General features: G+C 32.0%; 2 long non-coding RNA genes across 6 annotated transcripts; one reads left to right on the forward strand and one right to left on the reverse strand.

The window, feature by feature from the left end:
• Positions 1 to 203: 203 nt before the first annotated feature.
• Positions 204 to 5,671, reverse strand: LOC146925890 (uncharacterized). Of its 5 annotated transcripts, XR_015033973.1 has the most exons (9): positions 4,938 to 5,671; positions 4,788 to 4,839; positions 4,641 to 4,701; positions 4,483 to 4,493; positions 3,841 to 3,966; positions 2,993 to 3,208; positions 1,886 to 1,933; positions 1,502 to 1,580; positions 204 to 675 (listed from the first exon to the last, which is right to left on the reverse strand). It is a non-coding gene; the product is annotated as an uncharacterized LOC146925890 (long non-coding RNA). The 5 variants fall into 5 exon arrangements; XR_015033974.1 differs by lacking the exon at positions 4,641 to 4,701 and having other exon boundaries at positions 4,969 to 5,671; XR_015033971.1 differs by lacking the exon at positions 4,641 to 4,701 and having other exon boundaries at positions 4,483 to 4,640; positions 4,969 to 5,671.
• On the forward strand, positions 593 to 3,038 carry LOC146925891 (uncharacterized). Its single transcript, XR_015033975.1, has 5 exons — positions 593 to 731; positions 1,302 to 1,390; positions 1,476 to 1,628; positions 1,669 to 1,966; positions 2,901 to 3,038. It is a non-coding gene; the product is annotated as an uncharacterized LOC146925891 (long non-coding RNA).
• Positions 5,672 to 9,881: the final 4,210 nt, after the last annotated feature.

The following is a 9,881-nucleotide window of genomic DNA, read 5'->3' on the forward strand; positions in this document are numbered from 1 at the left end:
AACACGTGACTTTAGTCCTATTGGGGGAGAACTGTTCATCCTCAATGGGATTTTTTCAGAATTTTGAATTAATTTGGACGGGTAAATAATTTTAATAGGGGGTGGCCCAGTTAATGTGGCTATTAGTTGGGTTTATATAGCTCGTTTACTGTGCCCATTTAATTCTCAGAAGTGTAATCCTTAGGGTTGGTACATTGGCTCGGTGATCAATACTCTTTTAATTTATTCATTAGCCTTTTTGCTAGCTGTGCAGTAATGTGAATTGATGGTTGTGACAGGGTTACGGTACACTTTTCACAGAATTCTGAATACTCCATAATTTGAATAGGGTGTTTTACCTACACCCTAATATGTTCTACCCGATGAATGGCCTGGGTTTCCTGCTATGAGGTGATGGTACTTAATAAAAAATTAATAGAGTACACCTGAAAGAAAGATACAATCCAGTATACAAAGGCTCCGCCCTATAAAAGCCAAAAAAGAAAAAACAATATTTAAATACTATAAAGACAAGTTGAAAGCTTGTCTTATTTGATTTTATTTTTCTATATATATGATGCTTTTGTTGCAGTTCATCCATCCCTTTCCAATTCCTCCTTCCACCTCTCTATTGCTTTGTCGTCTCTTCACTTTGCCCATAATCTAACTGTTCTACATGTTCAATTTCCCATTTCCCTGCAGAATTATTTCAACATGGATAAAATTACTAGAGATGTTATTGTATGAAAAAGGTGACCTCTTCATTTTTTATTTAAGTTATAGAAAGATATTCCTTATATTTCTAATATACATCCTTTTATGGTTTTCGTTAACTTTTTATCATCTTCATTTATGTAGATGAAATCCTTAGTAATGAAAGCAAATGATCTTCTCATACACTGTTATAGTGTAATCAACATTTAGAAATTAAAGATATAGAAAACTCAATTAGGAGCATAAGCATCAGATTTAATTTGTGCCCAATGATTGGCAACTAAAATAAATTCAAAAGAATAAAATCTCTCACTTTATGCACAACTATTTTTTTATAATGACGATTTGATCGATACAATTATTAAAGTGAGAACGAAAAAATGAATCATTCAATTTCTATGGAATATGTCCAAGGTGTAAATCACGTCAAGATTCTCGTGATATATTCAAGAATGCAGTTTATCTATTATTGAGCGGTGCTTGCATGTTATATTCAAGTTGTTGATTTATATTCTAGATAGTGCTTGAAGCACCCACACCAGCAAGTTCAAAAATGCCACTAATCTAAACATACATTTAGAAAGAAAACTAACACATTTTATGAGCAGTGCTTGCATTCTATTCAAGAATCATTGATTTACAACACACAAGAAGTCCAGGAAAGGTACTTAAGAGCATGTTCCACCTAATAATCAAGGTAATGAAACTCATCCATGCACAGATTACATAAAATGCATAAGGTTGCATATTTATTTTCTTTAATGTTAAACTTTTTAATGTAGAGATAAATTTTGGCATTATTCCTTACCAAGGTTGGTTGTCTGATTCCAAAGTGGAAGATGCTGATTAGGTACCATCGTTCTGCCTAATACACCCTTTTGAGATTCCTGCACACGATAATTTAGTTTTATTAACAGTGAACTTAATAGTGATAGGTTTAGGTTGAGGTTGACCATGTGCACTTAATAGTGATAGGTTGAGGTTGACCATGTGCAGTTAAATTTCTACTAAAAGAAGGTAATCTTTAATAATCCAACATCAATAACTTTTTCATAAATATTTCCTCTTTCTTAAGTTTATTCTAAAGGTTGGTGAAAAATGGAGAATGTTTTTCAGGAACACAAAGACAAGAAATGTAGTAAGGAGGAAAATCAGATGCAAATCTTACACAACACAAGAAACCTATACATACCTATTGGATGCAGCAAATGTGAGTCGTACATCTCAAAATGCAAGTGCTCTGCGAAGAATCGTAATAAAGCACAACGCAAAGGTTAGATCCTTTTAATGATTGTAATTGGGTCAAGGTGATTATCACATAATAGTTTTTTTTAAGAGGATGTTAATATTTTGTTTTTAAATTTTAAAAAATAGTGAGATGGATTTTAAAAAGGGAATATACTATTCATAATCATAAAAAAAAATAAAAAAATAAAAACTAACTGAAAGTAGTTTTGACAGAAAGGCAGGTAAGGAAAAGAATTAGTAAGTAACAAGGAAAAGACTAAGGAAATACAAATGAAAATAAACTAAAGGAATGTAGATATTTAGTTCCTAATATAATACTTCACGAATAATAATAACTAATATGAAACATTATGCAAGTAAAAGGTGAAGACAAAATCCAAACATAACACTTTCATTTTAACAAAATATCATATATTATTTACTTTGAATATATAAAAAAGGTAATTAAAATAAATTTTGATTCAGGCTGATCAAGTGTTAAGAAAATATTACTAATTCAAAATTTAGTTTAACAATCCTGTAATTACTTTAATTGACAAAAAGTGATCAAGTGATTTTACTACAGCCTATGTTTTTATACGTATGAAAAATGCATTATATTTACTAATAACTTGTGTCATAGCTTGCAGCTGTAAAAATTTTAAATCTTTTATTCAAAGATGCCATTCTTTATTCCTTTAGATTTCTACACACCCACTGAAGTATCATTAAAGATTCCTTTCTTTAAACCCTTTTTTCTATTGGGCCATACCATAGTAAATTAAGTATCAAAAACAAAAAAAAATTCCGGCAACTTTAGAGGAATTTTTTTTTACTTGTGTTAGTATTTATTCTCTTTTGTTTTAAATACTACAAGAAAAAATGTAAGATGCATCATCTTATCATTATTTCGATTTGCATTATTTAAAGCAAACAAGTTTAAATTTACTTGCAATAAATAGTTCTTACTTATAAATCAGGATCAAAGGTGGACAATACTTGTGTAGTCATCTTAATGGAAACAGTGTACAAGTACAACAAACACGAATGAAGGTTATCGGAAAGTTCATACCCACATGGAGGAAGATTGCAAGCTTTCATTTTTGAGTTCCATTCAAGGGTGACTTCTGTTTTCAAAGGAGCTTTTATACATTGAGTCATTGACCTCCCTCCATCATAAGCATGACATCGACAATCATTCCATATAATCAAATTAAAAAAATCTTATTCAATCAGGCTTTTTCTTGTATCTATCCTCACAAGATTCTGTCACCAACTTATTCAAAGCCTAAAATAAATGTCAAACAGAGGTCATATAAGCAAGCCATCGAACAAAGAGGCAAGCTATTTAAAATGAAAACACAAGAATTAAATGCCTCTTAGTAAATACGAACATTTGAAAGATAACGGTCCACTCTATTACCAAAAATAGAATTTCATATTTCATATTTTGGCACAACCCAAGATATAGGACATGAAAATTAAAAAAAAATATAGGACATGAAAATAAATAAAAAGAACCAAAAATTGTTTCAAAAAAAAAATATCGAAATGTTTTTTTAATAGGGAATTAGAAACAAATTTTTATTTTTAAAAAATACCAAAAAATGGAACAAAATAAATAAATGGAAACAAGATATGTGACTTTCTTAGAGCATCCACAATGGTAGTTCCCTAACAATAAAGCATGAACTTAAATAGAGAAAAAAATACTAGATTAGGTATATTTAGATCATATGGATAATCAACAGTTTTGCATGATGTGCAGACACTTAGTTTCCAACTTAATCTATATATTGGAGTGCCTGTTATCTCTCATCGGCCCATAATTCCAGCAACAACTTGTTCAACTTACCCTTATGGCCAAATTAGAAGAACATTCAATGATTCAAATAGGAGACTTAGTTCTAAGTTACTTACTATGCGAGCCACTACCATCTTGTCTTGCTCCTTGCCTTTCTCCTTGCAAGCCACTACCACCTTGCTCCATAAGTCCTTGCCTTTCTTGCATGATACTGCCACCTTTCTCCATAGGCTCCATAACAACTTTGAAGTTTAAAACATGTAAAAGTCAATCAGAGAACAATTTGTTAGACAAATAAACATTATTCCAAATAAAAATCTTATTCAATCAGATAGACTAATAAACATAGTTACAAATGAAAACCTTATTCAAATAGAATACAACATATCATATATTGCAATTTACATGTCTGTGTATTTTGATAAAACACAATCATAACAAAAAAAAAAAGTGCAGAAAGAATATCAAACTATTAGTACTTGTTAACTAACTAGAAAGAGAATGAAAATAATGCAGCACGTTTCATTGTATTATCTAAGCTTAGTTCATATTGCTTGTGTTTATGCTACACCTTATTTTATCTAATTTAAATATGAATGAAAACACTGAATCTGTTACTGAATATAGTGGTAACAACTTAACCTTCACTTGTTCCACTTTAGATAAAAAAAAAACAGCAGATCAGCAAGAAACACACTCCAAAACACAAGATCAGCAAGAAATACACTAAAACAGTCACTAAAAAGAAAAAAAAATACCTTATGTTTTCCTTTTTTGACAGCCAATCCAAGTTTCACAATATCAAATCGAAAACAAAAAAAAAGTTAGATAGATAAATTTGATTAAAGAGTATTATACTAATTGAGAAAATCATAAACAGAAAAAAAAAAAACAACAATAGAGGATAATAACATACCTTTTAATGTCAAACAAAACCAAGATCCAAGCCAACCATGTAAAAAGGAAATAAAGTAAAGCTGTTAAATAGAATCAAACCATGTATAATAAAAAAATTAAAAAAAAAACCCATAAACATAACAGTTTTAAATCAAAAAAATCTTACCTTAATCTCACATCTGGAAAATGACGAAACGGAAAACAAAGATCCAAGCCAACTATGTAAAAAGAAAATAAAATAAAGTTGTTAAAGCATGAATAATCAAAGAATCGACAAAAACCCATTAAACATAACAGTTTTAAATAAAAAAGCTACCTTAATCACAGTGAGAATCACAAAAACGAACCTTTGAAAGATAGCAGTCGAGATTGAGATGACAAGGAACGAAAAAAATGGAGAACAAAGTAGAGAAACAGAAACAGTGACGATGGATGGAGATGACAGTCACGTTGGGTGTGATGGTGAGATCTCAACCATTTTGTTTGTTGTGTGAACGGCGGCTGGGTTTGTTGGATGGAGATGACAGTCACGTTGGGTTTGTTGTGTCGATGGTAACAACAACCTGCAAACTCACAGAATCAATTCTTTCGCACAACACAACATCAAATCACCATCGACACATCCAACAACACCACAGTCACAAATCCAAATCGGCCATCACACAAACACAAATCACACGAACCAGTAACACCCACATACTCAACCATTCAAAAATCGAATTCAAACCATACAACCACAATTCAAACGTGAAAGGTGCTTTTTTTTTCTTTCTAATTTTTAGATCTAAGGTTTAAAACATTTTTTATTATTGTGTAATAAAAAAAAGAGAAAAAAAAACAGTAAAGAAAACAATAGGAGTAGAGAAGAAACGACCAAGAAAAAAAACTAAAATATTTAATTTTTAGGGTTCCGGCCCGGTGGTGCCGCCGCATCAGCCGGCCAACCGCAGCCGGAACCCCTCACCTTGCCGTCGGATAAGAAGAAGAAATAAGAGAAGAGGAGAGAGCGCTTGAGAGAGAAGGAAGTGGTAGAGAGAGAAAGAAAAGGTTAGAATGAATTTTTTGGGTTGAAATATTCATTTATAGCATCTCTTAACCCGACCCAGCTTGTGACCCACGAATCGGTCCGATAAACCAACCCAGCTTGCAGCCCATTTTCGTATTCAGCCAAGCACATTACCCTTGATTCCATTCTGTTTTGTTTTTTTCCCAGTTTGTTTATTTTCTATGCATTTTATTTTTATCGCATTTTATATCACTGCATCTCATTTTTTTATTTTCATGCATTTTAATTTCTTTTGCACATTTATTTTATTTTTTCCTTTTGCACTTCATTTCTTTATTGTTTTAAGTTTATTATCATTCACATATCCAAGGCAATGGTGTCAAGTTTTTGCATCAGCAGTCATGTTAGTATTAATATTTAACCACATCATAAATTGCAGAACCACAAGGCAGCCACAACATAAAATTTTCATAGTTGTGGTATAATCCATATACTATTTAGTATCATATACTAATTAGTATATTCTCACATTCTAATCAGTGTATATACACTAATAATGGTATAACCCCAAATAAATCTAAAATAATGGTTTATCTGGTTTCCTACTAAATACACAGTATAGAAACATCAATGTAATTAGTGTATTCCCATAAGTTGGTTTATTTGGTTTCCAAACATTAATGTAAGTTGATTTTCTATTGATCCTAAGCCTACGTTAAGATAGATACCTATTGTATCAGAAAATATGCAAGTTATCTGAATTTATTCTCTTCAAAAGTGGCGGTTTAAATTGTAAGAAAATTATATTTGATTTTTAACATAATTAGGTGGCTAATCTTTCTAACTTTAATTGATTAGAGCAGTTTTGAAGGGATGTGATTTTTAGACGTAGTTTAGGTAGTTAGGTGATGTTCTCCGGATGACAATCCAATTTGGATTTAATACCTTCGTGATTTCTTGCGTTACAAGTTTCTTGCAATATTGTCCAATGATTGTCACATTGATGATAAGTTGTCACTAATTGGGAGTAACCCTTATGATATAAAGCATGTTCTGTATATTCTGCTATACATTTATTTGGCTTGATACAATCGTAGAGGATTTGTTTATCGTGTGTGTTAAATTTTACAGCGTCAGGTTCCAGACCTGTGTCGAAAAATAAATAATCTGAGTAATTGAATGATAAATTGATTTTACGATATTTTTCGTAAAAATGGTTGGTGAAACATTTTGATCCCCAAAATTTTGTATTCACCATACCATATGGTTCAATTTAAAATTGTCATTGTGTTTAATTGTATTTGTATCCTGATTTTTTTATCATATATTTTATCCAAGCAAATGATAGTTGAGTATACTGACCTAACGCCTTAAAAGAATAAAAAAGCATAAGAATTTAATGCTCGGGATTTTGTTCAGCATTTATCCATATGCTCTGTATTTCGACATTTGACAGTTTTTTAAGATTTCTTTGTGAAATTGATGTAACACCCCAAATTTTAACACTAAAAATTGTGTATGTTTTTTTTTAAAAGAAAGAAAGAAAATAATAAAGTGGAAAACCTTTTTAAGCATAAGTCATAAATTTTATTCAAAAAATATATTAAAGGTTCCTTTTCATAATGATGGTCAGAGTTATATAGAGTTTTGCATGACAACTAAATAATTTACAAGACAATTACATCCATACGTAAAAGGAGAGTTTTCTATCAAAAGTGTTGCCCAAAATTAAAAGGACTCCTAAGCCGATCTCTAACTTTATAATATATAAAGTTGGTACTGAATCCACCACTAATATCATCCACCACTAAGCCGATCTCTAACTTTTTTAATTCGTTTTATCTGCAATTTCTCAAATATATGCAATTTCTCTAATCATATGCAATTTCTCAAATATATCATCTACATATGTAATTCATTATTCTCAAGAATAAGACTTTGCATATGTAAACAATTACTCATCTTGACAACCGCATATTCTTGAACACGTAAGCATATACGAAGCAATTATAAAGATAAACATCACGTCAGTTTTGTGGAAAAGTATATAAAAATATAGAGGTGCCCTTGCCTCGATTAGCTTTTCCCCGAAACAAATACGTCGTTTTCTCTTCTACCTCATTTAGTCATCAAAGTCCCTCAAGAACTGAATAACCTTCCCATAGATGATATTCTAAATTTTCTAACATCAATAACACCTCCAAGTAAAGGCCTTTCTTTCTCCTATCACTGATTTTTCCAACTCCCACTCAAAATTTCTCATAATCTCACTTGTCTCTCAAAGTTCACAAAACCAACACTCAAGAGAAAGGAACGAGAAAATGAAGAAGAGGGAGATGATTGGACTTGAGAAAGAGCAAGACAACTTGATCATTTCCTACTCTGGAAATTGAAGGTTAAGAATAGGCCCTAGACGGGTTACAGGGTTAATAATAGGCCCATTTCCTACTCTGGTTTGTAGAAGAATGGATCTTGGTGATTAGGCATGACACCAAAATCCGTACATGCGGGTACCCGTCTAAACCCACTCCAATTGGACGAGATTTCTCGCTTTGACTAGGTTTGGATATGAGTTTGGGTTTTTCTCGATTTAAAAACATGGCTACAAAACGGGTTACAGGGATATAGGTATCCACCCCAAACCCTCACCTGAATCCATCCCCGAATGCTAAAAATTACTTTATCACTCTTTTTATATAAATAAAAACGCAAATCCTAAACCATTTCACTCAATCAGTAAGAATGTCAGTATGTGTTTACATTCACCCGAGTTTTCTCTCTTCTTCCACATCTCACACCCTCAATCTCTCTCTTCTACATTATAACATTGCCTTATGGGCAGGAAAAACTTCTTTCTGTATTTTAAAAAAATGATTCGCTTTGGATATGAGGATGGGGCGGGGATACTCGAATCTGCCAGAGACGGAGACAAAATTCAATTTCTCATCCCCGTTGGGTATGAGTAGGGTAGTAGATAAGTATATGACAATAGGGGACGGGATGGGAAAGACAAATCCCATTCCGACCTCGCCCCATTGTCATGCCTACTGGTAATTTGGAGTCGATTATGAGGCAAGTATAGTCTGACAAAAAATTGTTTCATCCAAGAATCAAACTCGGGTTCTCTCGAACAATTCGTCGTTTAGTGAAGCTCATTAATCACTTAAGTCTGGTTAATTTAGTGGTTGTGGCTCGTTTTTGAACCGAAATAACATTACTTTTTACAATACAAAAAAAAATGAAATTATTTTTTGTTTTTAGTTATGTCAAAAGTCCCGCAAGATCTGAATAGCCTTCCCATATATGATGATATTCCAAATTTTCACACATCAATAGCACATCCACTAAGTAAAGGTCTTTCTTTCTCCTATCACTGATTTTTCCAACTCTCACTCAAAATTTCTCATAATCTCACTTGTCTCTGAAAGTTCGCAAAACCAACGCTCAAGAGAAAGGAACGAGAAAATGAAGAAGTAGAGAGATGATTGGACTTGGGAAAGAGCGTGATAACTTGACCATTTCCTAATCAGGGAATCCATGTTAAGACAAAGCCCAAGATATATTATTAATATTAAGATTATTACCGGGTATGAGGAATCCATATAAAATTTGGATGTTTATTTGGATTTTTTTTACTTCAAAAATTTGTATGGATTATGTAAGGATCATGCATTTTGTATGCATTTTTGGTGGTGGCCGGGGTTTGAACCCCGGACTTTGCATATTTTATGCATTGTCCCAATCAGCTGAGCTAAGTTCACGAGGACAACATTTTGTATGGATTAGGTATGATTTATGAAATTTGAATGGATTATGTATGGATATTTAAAAGTTGAAGTTTTTGGTAATTAAAAAAAAGTTATTCTTTGTACCAAAAATAAATAAGTTCAAAAATCCACGGGTATTCGTGTATACTCGTGGATACCTCAATACCCACGTGTTAATTTGAGAAACGAAAAAAGATGTCAATTATTTTGATGGATCTTGACAATATGGAAATGTATAGGTCTATTGTTGTTGCATCAAACGATGACGAAAAGAAGAAATGCATCTAAGATTGTTGGATTCAATTTGCATCGGATAACGTTTTGCATAAGGGAGACAAAATTTGCTGCAATCTTGAGTTTGCTTTGAATAGCTTGTTTGATGAGATAGCTAGAGCAGCTTCGAAGAGTTGGAAGAAAATTAAAATATTAGGTGTTTTAGTGGATGTTTGTCTATCGTTTTTATTCTTGCTTTTGAACTATACATATT

The sequence above is a fragment of the Medicago sativa genome, chromosome 4 (genome assembly GCF_051527215.1).
Source record: "Medicago sativa cultivar Bolivia chromosome 4, Bolivia_mono, whole genome shotgun sequence".
NCBI lineage: Eukaryota > Viridiplantae > Streptophyta > Magnoliopsida > Fabales > Fabaceae > Medicago > Medicago sativa.